Below are 11,124 nucleotides of genomic sequence, written 5' to 3' on the forward strand. Positions count from 1 at the left end.
TCCCTCTCTCTCTTTTTCACTTTCTCTATCCTCTTTACTCATCTCATTTTTTTCTACACTCACTTTTTTCTCATTCTCTCTTTCTTCCAGAATTCTTCCTGATCTTGTAGTAATAACATTGCAGTCTGCCTTTGGATTTACTTCAGTGTTTGCCCCAAAGTCTTTCTCTGGTTTTTCTTCCAACTTTTTAGCTAATTGACCCACCTGAATCTCCAAATTCCTAAGTGAGGCTTCTGTACTTTTATGGTTGGAAATTGATACCTGCATAAACTGCTGAAGAGTTTCTTCCAGTTTTGAAGTTCTTTCTGTCAAAGAAGGTTGTTGCTGAAAGTTCTGTGGAGGTGGTCTGTTGAAAGGAACAGCTTGTCCCATACTCAGATGAGGTCTCCATCCTTGATTAAAACTTTGACGTTGATCATAATTCGTCTGAAGACCTTGATTTCCCATATAGTGTACTTCTTCATGAGACATGCTTTGCACTGCACATTGACCATTATTATGATTTCCTCCGCACAATTGACAACTCTGAACCATCTGATGTTGAAATTGAGAAACATTCTGCAGTTCTTTAGGTAGCTGAGATAACTTCTTCATTAATGTCTCAAGTTGCTGAGTCATAATCTTGTTCTGAGCTAGTAAAGCATCTTGACTTTGAAGTTGAAGAACACTTTTTTGTTGAAATTGAGCTCTCTCACTCTGAACTTCATTATCATTTACAGCCATATTTTCAATCAGATCATGTGCTTCTTCAGGCGTCTTCCATCTGATACTACCTCCAGCTGATGCATCTAACATTAACTTTGTTTGAGATTTCAGCCCTCCAAGAAACAGATTTAACATTGTAGGCTCATCAAATCCATGAGTAGGGGTTTTTCTCAATAGGCCTTTGAATCTATCCCATGCTTGGCCTAGAGTTTCATCAGCATCTTGTTGGAAAGAAGAGATCTCCTGCTTTCCCTTATTGACTTTGGACTGAGGGAAGAACTTATTCAGAAATTTAGCAACCACATCATCCCAGACTGTCAGACTATTCTCTGGAAAGGAATTCAGCCACATTTTTGCATTACCAGCCAATGAGAATGGAAATAAGCTGAGTCGGATTGCTTCATCTGGAACCTGGTGAATCCTCACTGTATTACAGATCTCCATGAAAGTAGCTAAGTGAGTGTATGGATTCTCGTGGGATAATCCATGAAACTGATTGTTCTGCACCAGATGAATAAGAGCTGGCTTCATCTCCATGTTGGCAGCATTCACCACTGGTCTTGCAATACTGTTGAAGTGCAGAGGTCCTGAGAAAGTATTATAATCTGCAAGAGTACGTCTTCCTTGCCCAGAACCTTCTCCAGTGCGATTATCTTCCATTTCTTCTTTTTCTTGCCCGGATGAAAAGTCCAGAATTTCTTTAGAGATAGCAGATGATTCTCTGGATTCTCTACTTTGTCGCCTCCTTCTACTGTTGTTCCTTCGAGCAGTTCTTTCAATTTCCGGATCGAAAAGTAGATGTTCAACCTGTTCTCTGCTTCTCATACAAAACACAAACTAAAAGAAAACAATCCAAAAATACACAATCTCTACAGATGATAACAATTATGTACAAGAATTCAAATATAATCACAATACACACTTAAACAACAGATAGCTAAAATCAACTAAACCAGATAAACAACAAACAATCAACGAAAACAAAAACAAATCCCCGACAACGGCGCAAAAAACTTGTTGACCCAAAACTTGTTAGCCGTTGCTAGGACTCGGGTTCAATCCCCAATTCCCCGACAACGGCGCCAAAAACTTGTTGAGACCTCGGCAAGTGTACCGGATCGTTCAAGTAATAAACCGGTAAGTCTGGAAATCATTTTCCCAAGAGATTTGTTTTGATTCACAGATTGATTAAAGTTTACTAATTTAGCGATTAATAAACGTATTTTTTATAACACAATTAAGATTGGCATACAGATGAAATTAAAGTGGTAAAAACAGATGAATTAAAGTTCACTGGGGTTGAAATTCAAGTTCATCACTCCGGTAATCTTCTACTAACACAATTCCTCAAAATTAAGCATCGACATTTTAGGCGCATGCAGTCCCTGATCCCTCAGATGACAGTTCATAATCACTAAAACTAAATAACTAATCCCTTAGCTAATTCAGTTATCAGATTTGCCTTAAACACAATGTCACAGATGACTAAAAATTCCCTCCTATGTCTAGGACTCGAAATCCTTTAGCAGTTCTATCCTAGGTCCGCGGTCTCATACATTTCCCAATGATTTAACCGTTCAAATAGCTCAGATTCCCATCAAAAGCATGAATAATAAGGATAGAACACATAATTCAAACAAGTTCATGCATTAATAGAAAAATTACATAGAAGTTCAGAAATTTACTCTCAACCCTAGTGAAATGGAGTTTTAGCTACACATATACATCATAGAAGAGAGAAATGATGGATTGGATGGTGGAAATTGGTGGTTTTCCACCATGGAAGCACTTGGAGCAGCTGCTGCAGCGTCTCCCCTGGTTTCCTCCCCGTCAGATCTGCCTCCCACGAACTCTGGATCTGGTTTTAAAAGAGAAGCTTCAATAATTGAGTCACGGGTTCTTTCTGGACGAGCGTCCAATTTCTGGACGAGCGTCCACTTTCAGGACGAGCGCTGACGAGCGTCCTCTGTTGAACGAGCTGCTAGACGAGCGCCCTCTGCTGGACGAGCGTCCTCTGCTGGGCGAGCGTCCTGCTGGACGAGTGTCCTGGACGAGCGTCCTCTGCTGGGCGATCGTCCTCTGCTTCCTCTGCTGGCGAGCGTCCTCTGTTAGTGAGCGTCCTCTTCTGGACGAGCATCCTTTGCTTCCTCTGCTGGACGAGCGTCCTCTGCTCTGGACGAGAATCCGGACGAGCGCCCTGAACGAGCGTCGCGTTCGCTATGTGACGAGCGTCCGCTTAATCTTCGACGAGCGTCCGCGGATCCTTCTAAGTCGCGCCCGGCGCCCATTTTCTCACGCCCGGGCGTGAAATTCTCGGCAGAACTGCGCCCATGAGTGTGGTCCAAGTCTTTGATGGTATCCAATCCTTATTTTTCATCAAAATAAACAACAAAAGCATCAAAAAACATTTAAACAGTCAAAATTATACTTATATCAACAATTATATACTTTTCATGAGAATTAACACTAAAACTTACTCAAAAGTACAACAATTTAAGCAACAAAAACAAGTAAAGTTTACACCTATCAAACCGTCGAGCACGTCTGCACCGTCGAAGGCCAGCACGATCAACGCTCCAGATGCGGAGCCGTTTCAACTCCCGCCACTGTAAATGTGACATGTGTATTTCCCGCCTAAATCCAAATCCAAAAAGTCGAAATCCAAAAGCCCATGAAATCCGGCCCAATACCAGTCCGCTCACCCTCGCCACCCCCCGGTCTGGGCAAACGCCACGCTCAAAGTCCTACGTACACTGCGTATACTAGGGCTTGGGGGGCTTGTGTACCAGTAGGGACCGAGCACCAAACAGACCAGACGTCCACGTAGCCGCAATGGTCCAAACACGCTACCCTTCTTCTCGTCGTCAGGAAGGGTCGGGCGTGGTAGGCCGGACACCCGTATGTCCACGATTACGCAACCTTACCGCTTGCCATCCGTAGAAACAACAACTCGTATGAAGCCGGCCGGTCATATCGCCAACCAACCAGGTCGCCCATATGGGCCAACCGGTCGTAAGACCAAACTTCGCGAGACCGGCCGGCCACATCACTAATTAACCAGGTTTAAGGTAAGTAGTGGTTAAAAGATATTGGGCTGAATTTGGACCGTGATTAACTTTTCACTAATCCCAAGCCCATGGCGAAAACTATAAATACAGATCCAGGTGAGTGTTAGATAGGTTGCATTTACTGCACATTTATTATTGTTCTATCGAAAAAGCCATAGCTCTCAAACTGACTTTGGCATCGGAGAATCTTTCGCAGGTCTCCCACTCGCGCGTAGGAGTAAATCGAGAAGTAAGGATTGAGAACCGGACATTCGAGACAGTAGAAAAGAAGGCCGTGGAGGTATTGGACGACTCAGCCCCTACAACCGAAACACTATAGGCTTAAAAACATGAACCAAAGAAAACTTTAATATATAATCTATACTACATAATTGTTTAAATCAATTAAAAAAAATTGTTACTTTTACATTCTATCATAATTCCTATAGTTTTCTCTAAATTCTTTTTTTTTTCTTTATGGCTATATTTCCTTAGTTAAAATTAAGCATATTAATTACAAAAAAAAATCACTCACTGTTTAACCAATTCAACTTTACAGTAACATGTACTACTGAATCAACTCAATTTTGTTCGTGTTATTTGACAATTGGGCACATTTTTTATGTATATTTATCAACTAATAATTACATGAAAGAAATATTTTGTTCCAAGTAAAAAGAAATAATAAAGTCATCTAGAGAATATCAAGGTAAAGTTGGATAAACTTCTTCTGTCACTAATTATTGGATTTCTCTTACATCATCCAACAATTACTTAATGGTTTAGGTTTTTCTGTCAGTTGCTATTAGATTCATGTTATTTAATCCAATACTTAATGTAAAAAATATACAGATCTTACACCACTTAAACTATAATGCAAGTTTCTTCTTATATAACATTTTATTGAAATGTTAAAAAATAATTGAATAAACAAACTAATATGTGCAGTTTGTTTTATAAAAAAAATGGGAGTAAAAAATGTCGCAAGCATGCAGCAAGGTCTGATATATTCATCCAAATTATGAAAGGTACAAAAATAAATTATATCAGATTTCCATAGTCTTGTCAATTCATAGGATACAACCATAGCATGTTAAGTGTAAGGGTCAGAGTGATATGTTTTATTCAAATCATATTTTTATTCTCTAAAACTTAGAACAGATTTACGTTTTCAAAAAATTTATAATTGATTTTTTAATTCAAGGAAAAATTGTTTCTTATAATAAACTTTATCTTATATATAAAGTATATAAGTTAAAAAAGTTAGTTCTTAGAAAATATTACTTTTATTTTTAGTGAATTATTCCTTTCTTAATTTCTATAAAAATATGAATTACTTTCTTATAATTTTAAAGTTGTATGCATTTTAAGCATTATTTGGAGGCACGTAGAGTCAAGAGTTGTAAAGATTAAACCGTAACATTCCAAATTAGTAGGAACATACTATTAATTTAAAATATTATAAGTTAAGTATGATGAATAACCAATTATATAATATATTTATTGTATTTACAATTCTTCACATATATTGAAGAAAATTAAAGAAAATCTTACAAAAGTTAAAATTCCTTCAAATATACTGGGAGGAATATAACAATACAATACAAATATGTGTATATGAAGTTATTACACTATTACAAATATTTTAAATAATCTTATGTTGTCTATCTTTCTTACCTGCACCATCATTTACTCAGATATAAAATACAAATCATAGTACGTTGGCAATCATAAACAATAAACAAAAATAAGGATAAGCTTACTTATTTTTTATAAAATTCTATTAAACATTTCATCCATAAAATATTTAAACATTTTATAAAATATGCTTTTAGTACTGAACTATCATGCTATTTTGGGTTTCATCCCTCTTCGAAGGTTTGTTTATTTTCTTCTTCATAGGAAACTCGTTTTAGTCCTTAAAAAGTAACGGCGTTAGATTTTCTATGAGGTGGCTAACGGTGAACCACGTGGATGTCTGCTTCCCTGTGTGCCATGTTCCTTTTTTTTTCTCTTTTTTTTCTCAACGGAACAGCTTCCACCGCCTCCGACACCATCTTAAAGTCTCCACCGTAGTCCGTAGCCACCACCAAAGTCAAATGCCAGTTTCCCCTCGACGCCATTAAGTCAAACCAACTAGTCTTCCTCGATCTCCGCTTCAACGAACTTACCGGCCCAATTCCCTTTCAACTCTTCCAGAAGGATCTCGACGTCATCTTCATTAACAACAACCACTTCACACAGTGCCTCCCCCAGAATTTCGGCTCCACGTCGGCCCGCTATCTCACTTTCGCCAACAACAACCTCATCGGCCCGATTCCCTAGAGTGTCGGTTACGCACCCAACCTCACCGAAGTTCTCTTCCTCGGGAACCAGTTCGACGGTTTCTTGCCCATTGAAATCGGAAACCTTAAAAAAGTTGTCCTCTTTGATGTGAGTAAGAATTTTCTCACCGGCCCAATCCCTCTATATTTCGGGTGCTTGAAGAGCATTCAGTATCTGAATTTGGCGAACAACAAATTCTACGGCTGTGTTCCCGAAAACGTTTGTCAAATTCCTTTTCTCCGCAACAATGGGAATCTCTCCTTGGCCAACAATTACTTCAATGAGGTTAGCCCCTCCTGTTGGAGTTTGATCAAGTCCAAGGTTTTGGATGTTTCAAAGAATTGCACATACATGGGCTGCCAAACCAAAGATCACCCACTGAATGCTATTATTTTTACAAGACAAAGAAGACGTGTCCGAATCCGAGTTCTTTCTATACAGTGTCATGTAAATCTGGGTGAGAGGTTACTTTATGAGTGACGTTGGGTTCTGAAGCCACAACAGAGAAGCTGAGTTCAATTTGTTTTTTACTCCAGCGACTATGGTTGCTACGGAGGCTGCCACCAGCAGGGTGGCGAAAAGAGTGAGGAAAAGTTTCTTTTTGTAGAAAGATTTTTTATTGAGAGAAGTGTGGTTACCAGAATCTGAGATTTCGGTGTAGGGAAGTTTTTGGTTAGTCATGGCTTAGTCTGATAGCAAGAAGGAGAAAGATGGTGAAGGTTTCCAAAGACTTTAAGATGATAGTGAAGGCCGATGTGGTGGTGGCTGCGGACGGCAATGGAGACTTTAAGAGGGTGTCGAAGGCGGTAAACGCTCCTCCGTTGAAGAGTAGTAAAAGAGAAAAAAAGAGAAAAAAAAAAGAGAAATGTGGCACACACTTATCAAGAAAGTTGGCATCCCACATGATTCACCGTTAGCCATCTCACAGAAAATCTAATGTTGTTGCTTTTTAAGCACTAAAAATACGAGTTTTCTAACTAAGAGGACAAAAATAAACAAACCTTTCGAAGAGGAACGAAAATAGTATGATAGTTCGGGGACTAAAAGCATATTTAACCATTTGTCTTTCAATCAGATATTCATTATTAAATTCACCATTCAATATCAGGCACTAATCAACCATCCAATATACAACATAATATCGTTCAATCCCAAATAATCATTCATTAGTACAATTACAGAAATAAAAACTAGACTCAATTATGAAATACATGTATATAGTGTTGAATGCGTGCAGTCTTACACTTGTCATGAAATCTCTCTACAGTGGATTCGAGTGACATAAATGATGTGACCTCACTTTGTAAAAATAGTGAATCAAGCAAAATAATCGTTGTGACTCCATTTGGTACACATTTACCATGACAAGATTAATTCATTATAGCATCATCAAAATGGTTATCCTACTATAAGAACTTCTTTCAACTCTCACCACTTAAATTTCATTATCTATGAGTCAATGAATTTAGTAGAATTCAGATTACTTCAGAATTGAGACTCTCACTCGATACATACCCTAAGATTAAACAATGTGGCAATTCTCATTAAAATAACCACATTCATATAATATACCATTAACCATATTTTTTTAATACAAATTTTAAACTAAAATTAAGAAATCATCTTCATCAACACTAAAAACTCATTTTTTTTAATTTCATTTATACAATTTACATAATAACGTCACTTAATCACATTTCCCAAATAGATTTTTGGCACTCAGGCCCAGGCTCTATTCAACATAATATACACCATTACCAAAAGGTTCTCATCTCATCCATTCTCATCAAATCAAGAAAAAATTTCACAAAAATATATCCTCATAACTCATGCAATTCACAATATTTATCATTATTTCTTTTCATGTTTCTCAATATTCAATTATTTAAAAGCACGCTTTGTTTAATGAACACCACAAACATAAATAAAATCTCATGTTTCTATAATAACATCTCATCTAACCATCACATAGTTGCTCAAAGAATTTCTTTCTTATCAAGCGAGCCATCATGTAGCAGGGTTCGTCCATCAGTAAAACACTTCAGAAAAAACTTTTCAAAATAAGCCTTAATCATATGTTTGGTTCAAGTCGTCAAATTATTTTTTAAATATTTTTACTATTCATTTTCTATGGGGAACTATTTTATAACATTGTTCATTTTCTAAGGGGATGGCCAATAGAGAATGCATGTGTAAGAAAGGTATGATAATAAAATAATTTTTAATGGTTCGCTCTGAATTAGAATAAATCTAATTCTCTAAAGCCAACAAGTTTAGTTGTTAAATTTATTATCACTATCACTTCTGACTTACAATTAGCACATAAAGTCTCTTTAGACTATTCAAGTACACAACGTCTCTTCTAGTTAAGTACACAAAGTCTGACCAAGCTTCTTGACGGTATAGGCCTCGGTTGTTTTAGAACCGATGCCATATAGAATATATGGCCTCGGTTGTCTGCAGAACCGAGGCCAAAAACCCCTGCAAGACTATAACATTCCACATCAGCAGTCTGTTGCATAAAGGATGCAGTCAGACCGTCAGGGATTTGGCCTCGGTTATAAGGGGAACCAAGGTAATAAAGTTGAAAAAAAATTCAAAAAATTTCAAAATCGTCATTTCAGATCAATTTTGAATTTTTTTTAATAGAATAGGCCTTGGTTAGGCAGGGAACCGAGGCCATATCCTTTCGTAGGCTTTTTTTTTATTTTGAATTTTTTTCTAAATGGGTTTAGACTAAGAACCCTAATAAAAAAACTCTTCATCATTCTCTTCTCTGTTCCAGTTAGCATGAGAAACAAACTTCTTCCTCTTTTTCTTCTCGCGGACCACCCAGTCTTGGGGGCGAGAAGTTATATGTCTCGAAGAGAGACAATGACCTCACGACAGCGAGAATGGGGCACTACGGAAGTGCGACTCAAGCGTGTTCTCGCCTTTGATGGTGGTTCGCGGTGGACTTTCAGGGTCCTTCCTTGTGCTGGTAGACCTTCTCCTTTTCTCTTTCTTTTTCTGGCTCGCGATGTAAGAGTACATAACGCCACTCTCTTCTTCCCCTTTTCCCTCTTTTTCTTTCGTTCTAAATCAAGCGTCATTGGGAGGGTTTTCTTTTCTGGCGTCTTAGTGGGCATTCTCGTGGTGGTGGGATCGCGAAAGCTTTCCTCCTTCGAAGCAAACGCAGGTTCGGTTCTGACCGAGCCTAGATGCCAACGGTGTCGCGGATGCGAGAGAAGACGATGGCGACGTGTCGCGAGTGACCTCCAACGACGACGACGAGGTTGAAGGGCTGAGTATCCGGTGACGACAACGTCAAAAACGACATTATGATTTTGGTGGTGTTGATTCTACGATTTAGGGTTTAGGTTGTTCTTCAATTTTTGGGGTTTCTGTTATGATGAAATGACGATCTGATTTCTTCTGTTGAGATGTAGGGTTTCATTCAAATTGAATTTGGGGTCTTTCTTGTTATGGTGTTTTAATCTTGTAATTTTGGTTAAGATTGATGGTTGGGATATGGGTTTTGTCTCTTAATTTGGGGTTTCCTGTTCGTTATTTGATTTTGGGTTGTTCTTTGGTTGCGCAAGTGGTGGCGAGGGAGGTGCTGATGGTGGTGGCCATGGGTGTCAAGGTGATCGGTGTTGACAGCTCCGTTTTGGCAGACTTGGAGTGAACCTTTTGGGCCAATAGCCCAACAATGTATTTTTGGCTTGGTTTAGCAGTTTAGAGTGCACGTGATTTAAAATAAAAAAACAAAAGGCTTTGACATCGGTTCTAGCCTGAACCGCTGCCATAAGCCCATGTTATTACCTCGGTTTGAACCGAGGCCAAAAGTCCCCCACCTTTTTACCTCGTCGGTATATGCCTCGGTTCGAAAACCGAAGCATATTGTCAAAAACAACAGTTTTAGTTTCCGTTCGCTGCACTCCCCTTCCCTAAGCTTAAGCATGGTTACATGAGATCTTTCTAAGCAAAGTACATTGAGTTTTTCCTAGTTAGGCAACAATGAAATGTTAATGTTCACACTCTTTAGAGTGAATATGAAATATTATATCTTTAAAATGGATATGAAATAATCACTTGTTGATTTAGAGAATATTACTTCACACACTAGTAAAAAATCGTATTTTTAACTCGCACATTATGCTTCATTTTTTCTGGAACCGAAGCGTATCAAAATGCGGTAACAGTCTCGTAATTTGTAAAACACTATATGCCTCGATTGTTAAGCAACCGATGTCTAAAGAAAATACTGCCTCGATTGGCAGGGTGAACCAAGGCATAAACCTCACATGGCAAAGATACTACCTCGGTTGGTAGATGGACCGAGGCATATAAGCCTTTCTAATAAGTCTTGGGCTTGGACCGTGGGACCTTAAAGCCATGAAAACCTAGCCTCTAGGTAGCGAAAGAGGAAACTTTTCCCTAAAAACCTAGCACCTCTCCTCTTCTCCTTTTTCTCGACGATGTGCGATGGCGGTGAGAGCCCGCGACGGTGCGACGAGAGAGCAGCGACGGTGTTGCGATAGCGGCTGTGATGGTGGAAACTCTTTTCTCATGGAGCGGCGAGGACGCGGCGGCGGCGGCGTGGTGGCGGTTAGGCGCTGGATCTGCATTTCTCTTCCTTGGGTTTTTGGTTTTGTTTCTCTGCAGGTGGATGGCGAAATGATAGTGTTTGCGGTTTGGATTCGCCTCTTGAATTGGGGGTTGTGCTTCTTAGTTTGTTCTACAGGTTCTGATTGCTCGCTGGGAAAGAAGAGAGACAAAGAAGGGAGCATCTTGATGGCAACAGTGGAGTGGTTGAAGCGTCCCTGGTAAACATTGCTCCAATCTCCGCCGGACATCAACCTCAGCCGCTCGGAGAAGTTGTCGGTGGCCAATCGGATCTCCTCCGCCGTATACTCGCAGAAGGTGTAGCGCGTGTCGGCGAGCCTAGCCGTCATTCCAATTGCATCCTTCTTCTTACAGAACTCGATCCTTCGGTTAAGCACGTCTCTCTGGCGCCTGAGCTCCTCAATCTCCCTCACCGTCTCCGTTTTCTCCCCTACCGCCC

The 11,124-nt window shown here is 39.3% G+C and overlaps 1 pseudogene; it reads left to right on the plus strand.

The window, feature by feature from the left end:
* The first annotated feature begins 2,484 nt into the window (after positions 1 to 2,484).
* LOC108332775 (uncharacterized protein At4g06744-like) lies at positions 2,485 to 7,178 on the plus strand (annotated as a pseudogene).
* Positions 7,179 to 11,124: the final 3,946 nt, after the last annotated feature.

Source organism: Vigna angularis, chromosome 11, assembly GCF_016808095.1.
Source record: "Vigna angularis cultivar LongXiaoDou No.4 chromosome 11, ASM1680809v1, whole genome shotgun sequence".
In the NCBI taxonomy this organism is placed as follows: domain Eukaryota; kingdom Viridiplantae; phylum Streptophyta; class Magnoliopsida; order Fabales; family Fabaceae; genus Vigna; species Vigna angularis.